General features: G+C 35.6%; 1 long non-coding RNA gene across 1 annotated transcript; it reads right to left on the bottom strand.

The window, feature by feature from the left end:
* Nucleotides 1–11,219: 11,219 nt before the first annotated feature.
* On the bottom strand, nucleotides 11,220–13,060 carry LOC145087708 (uncharacterized). Its single transcript, XR_013700862.1, has 3 exons — nucleotides 12,973–13,060; nucleotides 12,147–12,221; nucleotides 11,220–11,524 (listed from the first exon to the last, which is right to left on the bottom strand). It is a non-coding gene; the product is annotated as an uncharacterized LOC145087708 (long non-coding RNA).
* Between the last annotated feature and the right edge of the window lie 1,747 nt (nucleotides 13,061–14,807).

The following is a 14,807-nucleotide window of genomic DNA, read 5'->3' as shown; positions in this document are numbered from 1 at the left end:
AGCTTAAGATGGGCGAATCATCAAGTTGTTTTGTTTACAAGTCTGTATATGTATATATTTGTTGAACGACTTGTAATGTTATCGTTTATGCTTTGTGATCTGTATCGGAACATGACATCCCGACTTTTGATTATGAAATGAAATCATATTTCTTTATGAAATGTTTTGATAAATATCTATTTTATCATGTTTTGTTTTTTGGGAACAAATTCCGCATCTCTTTTAAAACTAAAAGGATTTACTCTGAAAATGTTTAAAAAGCATAAATGAAATCGGTCTTTTCTGGCCGAGATTTTGGGGATGTCACAGTTGGTATCAGAGCATTAGTTTAAGCGAACTAGGAATTTGTAGGATTTCTAGACTTAAACTTAGTATGCTAAGTGGAGATTGTGAGATATGTGTCTGATAAATTTCGGACACGAGCACTAGTTTATTTTTGGAAAGTTTCCTAAAATGCTTTTATGTGCTAAATGTTATATGTTGCCATATATGATATTATTTGTTCGGATCTACGGTTTGTTGCCAACCGGATCTGAAGGTTTATGTGTTTAGGATTTTAAGCGTATGTATACGATATTAGAACTAGCATGTAATCGTTTGGAGTAATAAGGTGAAATTATTTGGTGTGTAGATCAAAAATGGTGAGAACGAGAAGCGGAGTTGGAAATGCTGATAAAAACAGGAATCAACCACTTGTAAATCAACAAGTACCTATTGTAGCTGCTGCACCTGAGCCGATAACAATGGCTGGTGTACAAATGATGATTCAAACGATGTTGGATCGTCAGATGGAAGAAACAAGATGCCTGCTTAGGCAGAATCGTGAAGAACCGTCAATTCAAGCGGAAGAGCCCGAGGAGAATGGAGGGCAGTCTGAAGGAGAAAACTTTAGTGGGATCATTGGTCAAGACAAACAACCAGTGGTTAGACGCAATAACCAGTATGGAGGAAATGATGGTCGTGGGTGCAAGTATAAGGATTTCATGGCATCCAAACCACCATGTCTATCCGGAAGCCCGACGCCGGTACAAGTTATGGACTGGGTCTCCGAAATGGAGACTATGTTTGAAAGTTGCGAATGCAGCAACAAGCAGAAGACCGCTCTTGCGATCCCTCTGCTAAAATCTGGCGTGTTGAGTTGGTGGAAGCTATTAGCCGACTCTATTCCCAAGGGAGAAGCAAGCAAAATGTCTTGGGAAGACTTTGTGGAACAATTGAAACTGCAATACTGCTCCGAGCAGGACCTTCTGGAAATCAGTAATGAGTTTCAGAATTTGAAGAAAGGGAAATTGAGCGTTACTGAATACGCTGCAAGTTTCACAGAGAAAATGAAGTTTATCCCATATTTGGTGCCTACAGAACTCTCTAAGGTCAACAAGTTTTCCCTTGGACTACCAGCGAACTATGGTCCAATGGTTAAGCAGGCAACCACATTGAAAGCCGCCATCTGGGCTGCTAGAAATGTTGAGACCCAGATCAGGGAAAAAGTTCTAGAAAGGTCAGAGGTTGGTGAGAAGAGGAAAATTGATGGATTTTCAGGGTCCAGCAAGAAAAGTAAATTCTCGAAGTCTAGTTCGAAGGGAAGTGGAGGAAAGGTAGAGGCGAAATGGTGCGACAAGTGCAAGAAGAAGCATCATGGGAAGTGTGGCGGGGAAACCACATGCTTCAAATGTGGAAAGCTAGGGCATTATGCCAACGACTGCACCTTCACCAAGAATGTTTGTTATGGTTGTGGTGAGGAGGGGCACATCTCAAGGGATTGTCTGAAAAAGAAGGAAGCAGCAAGACCCAACATTCCGCCAAAGCCAAAGGCGAGAGCATTCCAGATGACACTGGAAGCTGCTAAAGATGAAGCTGATGTCGCTTCAGGTACCTTTCTCGTTAACAAATTGCCTGCCCAACTTTTTATTTGATTCTGGAGCCAACTACTCCTTTATATCACATGAATTTGGTAGAAAACTAGCTTTGCCTGTTGATAGACTAGATGATGCCTTATTAGTCGAAGTTGCTAGTGGCAAGTTTGTACCTGTTAGCCATCGTATGAAAAACATCTTAATTGATCTGAATGGGAATAAGTTCCACGAAGAATTATTGCCTATCGAACTTAACGGTTTCGACATCGTTTTGGGAATGGATTGGCTTAGCGCCAATGATGCCGAAATTTTATGCAAGAAGAAAATAGTGAAAATGAATCCGCCTGGGAAGGAATCGTTTATGGTGTACGGAGATAAACGCAGAGTAAGTTCTGGAATCATTTCTCTAATGAAAGCCAGAAAATGTTTAACCAAGGGGTGTACATCATACTTAGCATTCGTAATCGACGCTAAGAAGGAAAAGAAGGTGATGCAAAATATTCCTGTTGTGTGTGATTATCTGGAAGTATTTCCCGAAGATCTTCCTGGATTACCGCCCGATCGACAAGTAGAATTTCGTATCGACTTGTTGCCTGGAACAACACCATTTGCAAAAGCACCTTATCGATTAGCACCGACGGAGATAAAGGAGCTAATGATGCAACTTCAGGAGTTATTGGACAAAGGTTTCATAAGACCTAGTTCATCAACCTGGGGAGCTCCGGTGTTATTCGTAAAGAAGAAAGATGGAAGCATGAGGATGTGCATTGATTACCGAGAGCTGAATAAGGCAACAATAAAGAATAGATATCTGTTGCCGAGGATTGATGACCTATTCGATCAACTACAAGGTTCAAGTTATTTTTCGAAGATCGACCTGAGGTCAGGATATCATCAGCTGAAAGTAAGAGAGCAAGATATAGAGAAGACTGCATTCAGAACGCGATATGGACACTATGAGTTTTTGGTTATGTCGTTTGGACTAACCAATGCTCCAGCAGCATTCATGGATTTAATGAACAAAGTTTGTAACCCATTCCTTGATAAATCTGTGATAGTGTTCATAGATGACATTCTGATTTATTCAAAAAGCCAAGAGGAGCATGGCAGACACTTGCGAGAAGTGTTAGAAGTCTTGAAGAAGGAGAAGCTGTATGCGAAGTTCTCCAAATGTAATTTTTGGATTCGAGAAGTCCAATTCTTGGGTCACGTGGTCAACCAAGAAGGGATAATGGTTGATCTAGCAAAGATCGAAGCTGTGATGAAGTGGGAACAAACAAAAAAGTCCCACGGAGATCCGAAGCTTTTTAGGATTAGCCGGATATTACCGAAGATTTATCCAAGGCTTTTCTTCGATCGCTAGCCCATTGACAGCGTTGACCCACAAAGGAGCTACTTATGCTTGGAGTGATAAGCATAAAGAAGCATTCGAGAAGCTAAAGAAGAAACGATACGAGGCACCGATACTTTCTCTACCCGATGGAGTTGAAGACTTCGCTGTTCATAGCGATGCGTCTGGGGTTGGATTGGGTTGCGTTTTGACCCAAAGAGATAAGGTGATCGCGTATGCATCTCGACAGCTGAAAGAGCATGAAAAGAACTACCCGACTCATGATTTGGAGTTGGCAGTGGTAGTTTTCGCTCTAAAAATATGGAGGCATTACCTCTATGGCACAAAGTGAAAACTTTTCACTGATCATAAGAGTCTCCAATATCTCTTTGGTCAGAAAGAATTGAATATGAGGCAACGACGCTGGCTGGAATTACTTAAAGACTACGACTGTGAGATACTTTACCACCCCGGTAAAGCCAATGTTGTTGCTGATGCTCTCAGTCGGAAAGTCAATCTTGAAAGGAGAAGGCCAAGAGCATTGAGAATTGAAGTTGTCTCGACTATTTTGGAAAGTATAAAGAAAGCTCAAAGCGAAGCTTTTGAGAAGAATGACCGGAAGGAGGAACGTTTGGGCAAAACGTTGGTGTTCGGTGTAAACAGTCACGGACTGAAGGTGTTCCAAGATTGGATTTGGATACCTAAGACAGGAGGAGTCAGAGATCTTCTGATGGAAGAAGCTCACATAACCATGTACTCGATTCATCCCGGTAGCACAAAAATGTATAGGGACCTGAAACCCTATTATTGGTGGCCGACGATGAAGCTCGACATTGCGAAGTATGTGGCCGAGTGTGTGACTTGTGCAAGAGTCAAGGCACAACATCAGAAACCATACGGGAGTTTAGAACCATTACCTGTGCCTATGGGTAAGTGGGAAGACATTGCTATGGATTTTGTCACTAAACTACCCAGAACAAAAAGTGGTCACGACATGATTTGGGTGGTCGTTGATCGATTCACTAAGAGTGCACATTTCATAACAGCCAATGAGAAATGGTCTATGGAAAAGCTTGCGAATTCTTACGTGAAGGAAATTGTGAGGCTTCACGGTGTTCCGCTAACGATTGTGTCGGATCGTGATAGTCGTTTCACCTCACGATTTTGGAAAAGTCTACAAGAGGAATTGGGTACCAAATTGTGTTTAAGTACAGCTTACCATCCGTAGACTGATGGTCAGAGCGAAAGAACGATACAAACACTTGAAGATATGCTGAGAGCGTGTACCTTGGAATTCCTAGGTAATTGGGATGAACATTTACCTTTGGTAGAATTTTCCTATAATAATAGTTTTCACTCGAGCATAAAGATGGCACCTTATCAAGCATTGTATGGACAGAAGTGTCGTACGCCGTCTTGTTGGCTTGAGGCTGGGGAAAAGCAGTTTATGGGGCCGGAGATAGTCCATCAAACTGCTGAAAAGTTGAAAATAATTAGGGAGAGAATGTTAGCAGCTCAGGACCGTCAAAAGAGCTACGCTGACAAAAAGCGAAGACCGATGACTTTTGAAGTTAGAGATTCGGTTTTGCTTAAAGTATCGCCGTGGAAGGGACTTATAAGATTTGGTAAAAGGGGAAAGTTAAGTCCAAGGTTTATTGGACTGTTTAAAGTTCTTCAGAGAATTGGGAACCAAGCTTACAAGCTCGAACTACCAGAAGAACTGAATGGAATTCATAACACTTTTCATGTGTGTTACTTGAGGAAGTTCACAGGAGAAGTTCCCGACATAATTCCACTTTCGGAGTTGAGGATCGATGAGAACAAAAGATTGATTGAGGAACCGGAGGCAATCGTTGACCGAAAGACTAAGAAATTGCGACGTAAGATGGTTGAGTTAGTGCTTGTCCGATGGAAACACACGAATGGGCCGAATCTCACATGGGAGACAAAGAGTGACATGATGAGTCGCTATCCGCATTTGTTTGCTGGTGTGTGATTCCGGGGACGGAATCATTCTAAGGTGGGGAGAATTGTAACGCCCGTGTTTCTGGGCTTGCCATTTTTAGCAATGTAATAGTCTAGGTTGACCTTTGAAACCCCAATTTGAAATAATAAAAATGTATTATTTGTAAATTATGTCATTTATGTGTTTATTTTCTTAATTATTATAATTTAATGAATTAAGAATAAAATAAGCGTCAAAATTAAAGTATTAGATATGCCCAATATCTTTGCATAAAGTTGGAGTGGCCGAAACGAGGTTTCTGAATATATATAGAACGCCCAAATCTGACTTTGTATGAGGAAGTTATGATTTTCTAAAGTTTCGACTAGGCAGTATGCACCCTGAATACTCGATTTGAGATCGAGCGGTTTTTAGCTAAAACAATCTAAACGAGAATCGAAGATCTCGTTGTTAGTAGTGAAACGATGAAAAGATAGGTGAGAACGGACGTCGGACGAAGAAGTTATGAATTTATAACGAAGTTTTTCTGTCCTGACCTCCTAAAAATAATTAATAAAAATAAAAGTCAAAATTAGCCGACGGAGTCTAAACGAAAGTTGTAGAGCGTAGTCTCACCTACGCGTGGATATAAAGAACGTCGAAAACGGAGTTCATATGAAAGAGATATGACTTTTTGAAGTTTATTAAATATTAAATATTTATTTTTAATTCAAAACTCCGATATTATCCGAAGAGGAGTCAGCTGACCTATCTGAAGTACGCCCCGCGTACTAGTGTATGCCCCGCATACACCGAAGGATGACGAAGCCAGCACTCGAGTACCTCCGATGACGCAAGCGCTTACGATCCGAGGCGTACGCCCCGCGTAGCCTCGTACGCCCCGCGTAACCCCGAGGTCCAGCCTCTATAAATAGAATACGAGGCAGCCTTAGTTCTTTTGCAAATTTCTTCCTTCTCTCTCTATCCTTTGCCTCGTTTTGCGTGCCATTTGTACCTCGAAGCCCCGGTATTATTCCCAAGCCCCGAAGCAAGATCCGAAGCCCCGAGGATCCCGAAGAGCGTTATTCCCGAGCCGAAGCCCTGTCCGTGAGGAGCCCGGTTTTTGTGAAGATCTTCCAGATCTATGAAGAGACACTACTTCTGCAAGCCGTAGTGCTGCCCGATCGTCTTCCGATCAAGTGAGTGTATAGTCCCTTTTCAATACACGATATTATACAAGTAATTGTTGAATGTATTTGAGAATACGGGAAGTATTCTATATAAAATACGTGCTATGTGTATATATTTTGCAGTTATATGTGTGAATGTATATTCATTCTCTTTTATCTTATAGATCTGATATATTCTCTATGAAATACGTGTTATGTGTGTATGCCTCATTTGTTATGTGGAATATGTATTGATTAAAGCATGTTATACAGGTTTTTAAACAATGTATAAAAATGTATATTTTTATCTACTAATATGTTGGGTAGAACATGGGTAGATCATTGGTGTGAAATAAACAGATGAGAGGCCTCGGTGTTATTGGTGTTATTCTAGTCATTCAGCAGAGTATGGATGATGACCACGGACTATTCTAGACTGTCCTGTGGAACACTAGCAGGCTCATTACCTGTAGGTGTTGTGAACGACGTGTTCACCGGTGTACTCTATCCCCCACATGGTTGCCTTTAGGATACTTATTGTTGAGGAAGCCCCTCTGCAGTAATGTCCGTCCCGATGAAAATCCTGAATTAGGTTCCTTATAATAGAAGTTATTTTAGGGACGTAAAGTGAGGATAACGGGAATGGGTAATCGGGTTTATTGTGAATTGTTGAAATTAAATATAATTATTGTGGGTTGAAAACCTATATGCTCACCAGGCTCCCAAGCCTAACCCACTCAGTTTATTTGTATTACAGGAAGTGGCGCAAGAGCTTAAGATGGGCGAATCATCAAGTTGTTTTGTTTACAAGTCTGTATATGTATATATTTGTTGAACGACTTGTAATGTTATCGTTTATGCTTTGTGATCTGTATCGGAACATGACATCCCGACTTTTGATTATGAAATGAAATCATATTTCTTTATGAAATGTTTTGATAAATATCTATTTTATCATGTTTTGTTTTTTGGGAACAAATTCTACATCTCTTTTAAAACTAAAAGGATTTACTCTGAAAATGTTTAAAAAGCATAAATGAAATCGGTCTTTTCTGGCCGAGATTTTGGGGATGTCACATAGCCTCACGCTACACCATGTGCATTTTTTTTGGGTATACCGACAACCATGTTGGGTATCGGTGCCTCGATATTGACACCAAAAAGAACATCAGATTTCGCCACATCACATTTGAAAAGCGAGTCTTCCCCTTTGTATTTATGACTCCAAATGACCCGCTATTTTACACATTCCTTGTAAACAAACAAAAACCAAATCAATTAGCCACCTGACTACTTCTTTCTCTTACTACACCTGTCGACAACACCCCATCCACCACCACCAACTCCCCTTCATCTCCTACAACCAACACCACCCTCGCTTACATTCATTCGTCTGCTAGCGACGATCCTACAACCTCAAGAGTATCCTAAGTTGCTACCTCCATCCCTACAACAACCACTCACGACCCATATAACCCCTACACACCCCTCTCGACAGCCACCGACCTACGTCCACATCCCTTTCTTCCCATGGTTACCATTACAAATTAACACCTGATGACCACTTATTTGTGTCTTGAGTTTGTAAATCCAACATAATGCCTAAACCTTCATAATTCCACTCTCTCTAATTCCAATAATCTTACATTCAGGCCCTTAATGAGCCAAAATGGAAAAATGCTATGCATGATGAGTTTAAGACGTTTATTAAAAATAGTACGTTGTTAATAGTGCCCGCAACTAGAAAGGGTCAATCTTATTCAATCCAATGTGGTTGTTTAAACATAAATTTAATGCATATCGTATTCTTAGTAGGTACAAAGCTAGACTTGTAGTAAATGGAAAAAGTCAACAACCCGATATCGATTGCGATGAGACATTCAGTATGTTTGCTAAACCAGATTATGTTAACATTCAGTTCAGTCAAAAGTGAATCTTGATAGATGATGCAAGAACAATGATATATGTCTAATGGTACACCTACTTAATGAGATAACCTTGTTTTGATCAAGGTTATTGTCTTAGCTTAGAGGTTGAAGTTGAATAATCAAAATGAATCTTGATAGGCGAGGCATTAACATTGATACTATGATATGTAGTTCTTGTGATTCTGATGTTGAATCTCCGGATCACACTTTTTTCTTGTATCCTCTTAGGATTGGTATTCGGTCTCAATTGGCACGTTGGTGGCAAATTGACATGCCTAATAAGACACTCTTTGGAACGGTTAAACCATAAAATGTTGTAAATTTTGGAATGATTTGATAGTTTCATGACCCTATTAATGTGATCAACTTATATATAATGCTCTTTGTCGAGTACCTTGCTAGATCTTTTTAAGATAATTATGCCCTTCCAAAAAAAATAGTAAAGAAGAGTGCCACAAAATACAAATTAGATGAACATTCAGTACATTCGATTAATAGAAATTTATTTTAAGAATCATTTATCAGATAAGATATCATCTTGTTGCTCTTTCTAACATGAATATATAAAAGAATAATATTTGTGTGACCACATGGACCAACTTATATTCGAATAACGAAACAAGCCTTTCTACACAAAAGGTGGCGTGTTTAGGATTCCATCTCTAAGATATCTAGATGTTATACAGCCAGTTATAAGCCAATGGTTGAGTTTGAAAATGGTTTATAACTCAATGAATTGGAAGATTTTGATATGAAAGCTTTTTTAGTCAAACTTTTCATCTTCTTATCTTCCTTTTCTTCCTCTTTTAATAAAAGAATAAGTTTATTCTCTTTTTGTCATGTGTTATCTTATTAGGTCTCCTAATTAATGTCATGTCACTTGTCAACCTATTGATTCTCCATTTCAAATTTCAAAATTTTAATTTCCACTCTAATTACATTAAATTAATAACATTAGAATAAAAAAAATAAAATTAAATTAATACAAATTATAAGTGATATAATTTTTTTTATTTATTTAAATCAATGATTATAATTTTATATAACTAAAAAAATATCTTTTAATTAATAATTCATTTAAAATAATTGATTAATAATTTTAAATTTTTACTATTAAAATTTAATTAATTTTATAACTATGGATCATATATGTTATAAACTAACGAAATAATACAAGAAAAACTCATATAAAAAATGTTCCTATAAGGTTTTACATCATATAAGGCGTTACTTGATGGGAATGATCACATTACTTCTTGCCATCATACTAGGAAGTCCACTACAATATATCTTTTGCAATACGCTTCCTTTGAATCCAAGATATGTTATATGTTTTATTTTTTTATTTTCTAAACTCATCCCACAAATCTCGAATAACTTACTTGGAGTTAGAGATCCCAAAATAAAATACAAGAAATTTGAAATTCTCTGGCAAGTCATTTCAACGATACAATTTAAACTACTGATTTCTATATTTCACATAAAGAAGTCTTAGTTATTTGTAATGGCAGAGCCGGATGGTTTTATTTTAATTCAGAGAGCTTAATAATAAATGTGCTCACTTTATGATAATAATCTAAATTGTCCAACCAGATAATTTGATTAGGTTATTAGGATATTTTGATTGGTTTGAACCATGATCTCTAATCTAAATACATTTTCATTAATATAAGTTATAATAATTAAATAATTAGTTGTTTGTATATGCAGTAGATTTTAATTATTAAAAAATGTAATAAATGAAATACATAAGAAACAGGAGATGATTTTTATTATAAAAAATAAATAGTTTCTAATTAGTTTTTAACGGATGTTAAGTATTTAAAAGTTAGTATAACCAATCCCCAATACTCATGATCTCTAATCTAAGAGTCTCTCTCTATCAAGTGGATTTTCTAATTAGGTGATCAGTAAATTATAACAAATCCTCATTGGCAAGGATTTTCTAAATTTTGTTAAAGTTAATAACATTGGTTATAGATGATCAGTAAATTAATCTTATTATAAAAAAGTAAATATATTATCTAATTGAGAATAAGGGTTTTAGTTTTAATTCTACAGACAAAGTTAAACACTGGCCGATATAAATTAAATATGCACTATAATAGTTATTTTGAAATATTCTTTAAACACTTTATGATCGAAATCGACATAAAGTATGTCGGAGTATAAAAAAAAGTTTGGTGTCAAATATTCTTGAAATGTTATTTTTTTTCTCAAAACTTATTATAAGAATTTGTTGAACGCATTGAAGATCTCCTAATATTCCACCTCTGTGGTTGCTCTAAAAAAAGTCCACCAGTATGTTTGTTAGTCACGAAATATGCTATAAGTTAATCATTATCATTAATCGTGTTAGTTTTTTATATAAAAACACTTTGCTCCATTAAATTATATATAACTGTAAGTTCGACTCGATTTATTCCACCCTGAATCAATTATATAGAAAAGGGGAAAAGAAAAGTTGTAGAGTATTATCAAGAACACCGCACATGGTGCGCTTGATTTTCATATCTCTTTAATTTATTAGTACTTCTTGTAGCCTAGTTCATTAAAGTTGAACACATGAACAAATCTGAAATTTAGACCGAGTGGTCTAGGTCTAATCTAAAATGCAGTCTTGTGCCGGTCCGAGGAGAATTTGCAAAATTTGAAGTAAAAAATGATGGAGCAAACAAGGATATTTAAAAGACTTTATGAATTGGGAAAGATTATAAATTTACTATTGCATTTGATGGTTGTTTCAATGTGTTGTTTTTATTTTTTGTATTCTTTTTACTTAGCCGATAAGCTTTTGTATATATTTACTTTTTTACTAGGGAAGATTCCCCATATTGCGGGTGTTGGAAGATATTTCTTTGGAAAGTATGCCGTTGATTAAGTGTTTAAAATGGCATGTTGATTAGTGTTATTATCTATGACAGGATGTTAGGAATTGGAATCCCATCTGTCCTTTTGTTCTTGTGTTTTGATAATTTCTAAGCTTTTTCTGCAAAAAAATATCATAAAAATCTATATAAATATACAAAAGTTATGATGAAAACTCATTCCATTCTTAAAGGCCCAACAAAACATGGTCTAGTTCCATTGAATCTAAATAAATAGAAGCATGAAGAACAGAAAACAATGTTGACCTGTGAAAGCAATGAATCAAGTTCTCTGAGTTTTGACTTCATCTCTTCCACATCATGTGATAGTCTCAGCTCTTATGTATGCTTCCTTGCTAAAACATGCTCATTTTTCATTGCCTGTACACAATCACCCTTTCTACTTTTGAACACCTCTATGCCCTCCTCAGCCTTGCATAAGTGTCAATATAGTTGAATATTAACTATCAACATCATTTCTCTATAGATAAAAATTATGAAATAATTTGTAATTTTTTTTTGCACACATAGTGATATTTTTTATATATGTTTCAGTTCAACCTAGTACTTTGTTGAGTGAAAAATATTAGAAGAAAGTTTACAGAAAAATAATATGCTGAACAGAAAAAACGATGTCATGCAGAACGTTATCATATTAGTGTAAAATATTAATGAATATTATTGATACAATTAAGTTTAACATATCAAACTTTGTATAAAAATAAATGTTTGCAAATCTCGGATAAAAGATTACTATTGTTATAGTATGTGTGCTATATTACTTTGTCGTCCGTGGATTCCACAAGTTATAACCTAGTATATATATACAATGAAGGTAGTTTGGTCAAAATTATTATACATATTAATTTCCATATAATCCAGTCAATAATGACAAGAAATAGTTTTGTTAACAATTTGGCAAATTATTCTAGTTTTGAAGTGGCAAGTTTACAAATTTCTATGTATCAGTTCTTCTTATTTTCAACATGATCCTTTATCATCAGTGGTCTATCAGAAGAGAAAGAAGAAGAAAACGGATACAAATATAAATTACCTGCAATCGACATCTTTTGAAGTGATTTGCATGTGTACATAGGATGTTCTTTTGCTCAAAACTCATCACTTTTGTCTATTGGAGAAAATAGTTCTTGTTAATAAATAGCATGTGTCAAAGACCAATTTACATTATAAAATTTTCCAATTGTCATAAAATCATGTACAATTGGTTCCTGATATGATAGGACAATGCTATGATTGGGCAAAAAAAATTCAAACTATGATGCCTTAATTAAAAAGAGAAAATCAAAAGCATAAAGTTGCACGGATAATTTTGTGAAATCTGAAAAAATAAATAAATAAATAAAGTAGAAATAAAAAATAATAATAATAATAATAAAAGAGGTTTTCTAGTATAATTAGATAGACCAATATTGTCGACCATAAGAGAAAGCTCTAGAGCATAAAAGGGCCATTAATAAATTCATCATCCTTTAGTCTTCCAATGGGAACCTAGTTGTAACACCATCATCTTGTGACCTCTCTAGTGTAACCAGATTACCATCTCATCTTCTTATTGCCTAGTTTTTCTTGAAAAAGCTCTAGAATTGATTTTTATTTGATTATGGCTTATGTGTATTAGGGGAAAACAAACCTTTGTTGCATCTAAAAAATCAATAATTAGCAACAATAACAAAAAAGGACGTAATTGTTAAGAAAATTACACAAATTGACAACCTAATTGTGAAATACAAATGAGATGCTTATGTCTATATGATCCCATAATTCATCTTCAATATCATAGGTGGATGCCTATAATGGTTAAATCCAACGTGAAAATAGAAATAAGATTCAAAAAATGGAAATGGGTTCATATTGCATACCCCGGTGGAATTTGAGCATACTCCTCAAGATCATCAACATCCATTTGAATCAAAAGTTCTTATTTCCTTATGTTGTTAGCCCTATAAGACACAATTCACAAAACAAAAGTGTCAAGTGCAACTGAAATAATCAACAATTACCAACATCAGCTCATAATAAACCATCAGCAATTAGCAACAACAATAGCTGGAAGCCAACAACTAAGGCATTAATCTCTCAAACGTTATTTGATTGATCAGTCAGTCACATAGCACCTGATCAAGTCATCGCCAGATGATGCAATTACTTTTTATCTTATCCTAGTTTCATAACTCAAGCCTAAGATTGAACATATAAACACACATGTTCATACATAAAAATACACAGATTCCACAAAAAATATTAATACTCAACCGTAGTACCTTTTTTTGTCTATTCCAATAGATAATACTTTTCATTCATGTTGACCTACAAAAGAAAATGAAAACCTTATTAAGAGAAAACAAAAAAACCAAAATTATGGATATGTGACGTGTGACCTAACACGAGAGAGAGAGAGAGAGAGAGAGAGAGAGAGAGAGAGAGAGACCAAGGATTACCAAAGGGTCAGTAAAGAACCGAGTATTAGAGAGTATTTGAAAAGTAGCAAAATGGAGAGTATTTGAAAAAACATAAAAGGTAATTAGCAACAAAGATAAACCATCTCCACATTCTTGTCCTTTTCACCATTTTTTACAGTGTTTTATTATTTCACTTACCATATAACAAAGATTACAAGTGTTTATAATCAAGAAAAAAAAAACAAGATATGTATATTACATTCTTTATACAAAAGAAGGTATCAAATTTTAGACCAAAGTTTGTCTAAATGAAGTGATATGGGTAGATGATGGTTTACCTGCAATTAAAGTGATGATGGAGCAGACAGGGTCTTCACGTTAAAGTAAAATCTTCAAAAAAACACACACAATGGGGTTTTTATGTATTTTATACAGTGGAAAAGAACATAACACAAACCTGGTCTATTTCTTTTAACATATTGAGAGGAAAACCCAAGAAACAAATCACCAATGGAGATTTACATCCGAACCCCCAAGAAACAGATCACTATGGTGAATCGAAGCAAGCAATAGAGATGACAATAGAGTTAAGAAGCCTCATACAAATCCAATTCTTCTTCACCGTCTCTATGAATCGACTTCTTGGAATACCTGCAATCGATAGAGTAAAAGAAAGTTATGGAATATGAGATTGAAAAAGCGTGAGCCACTATAGCCTTAGAAAAAACAAACAACATCATCAGATGGTGTGACTGGCGGCTAATTAGGGTTAGAGAGAAGGAGAGATGGTTGAGAGAAGGGGGAATATTTTACAAAGACCAAATATTACTAAATTTTAAATAGAAAAGAGCTAGAGAGCCAGAAAAAAAAGGGAGAAAGGAATTGATATACAAGGGAAGCCGTAGAATCAGTTTGTTTAGATAACCACAGATCTGGGATTAAAGGGACCGAGTCGCTGCTGATCAGATAAGATTTCAGCGTATAAATTCATTGTACAAATCGCATAAGGAATTGTACCTTTTAAAATTCAGCATTTATGGCTAAATGCTTATTAAGGTATAAAATATATATACACAAAGATAATTATAAGATCTATAGATTATAACTATCAAATATAAAGTAAAAGAATTATATGATGATAATTATAAGAGTTACTAAAAAGAATTAAAGAAAAGATAAAATGCCTAAGGTTAAATGTGTTAGTGAGCTTTTACTATTCATTCAACTTGATTGAATTCGGCTACCCCGAATCTATAATCGTTAAACTTGCAAGAGCCAAAAAGATATGTACAGAT

Source organism: Lactuca serriola, chromosome 2, assembly GCF_051521515.1.
Source record: "Lactuca serriola cultivar US96UC23 chromosome 2, Lser_US96UC23_V15, whole genome shotgun sequence".
NCBI classification, from domain to species: domain Eukaryota; kingdom Viridiplantae; phylum Streptophyta; class Magnoliopsida; order Asterales; family Asteraceae; genus Lactuca; species Lactuca serriola.
This window is presented reverse-complemented; position numbering and strand designations above follow the sequence as displayed.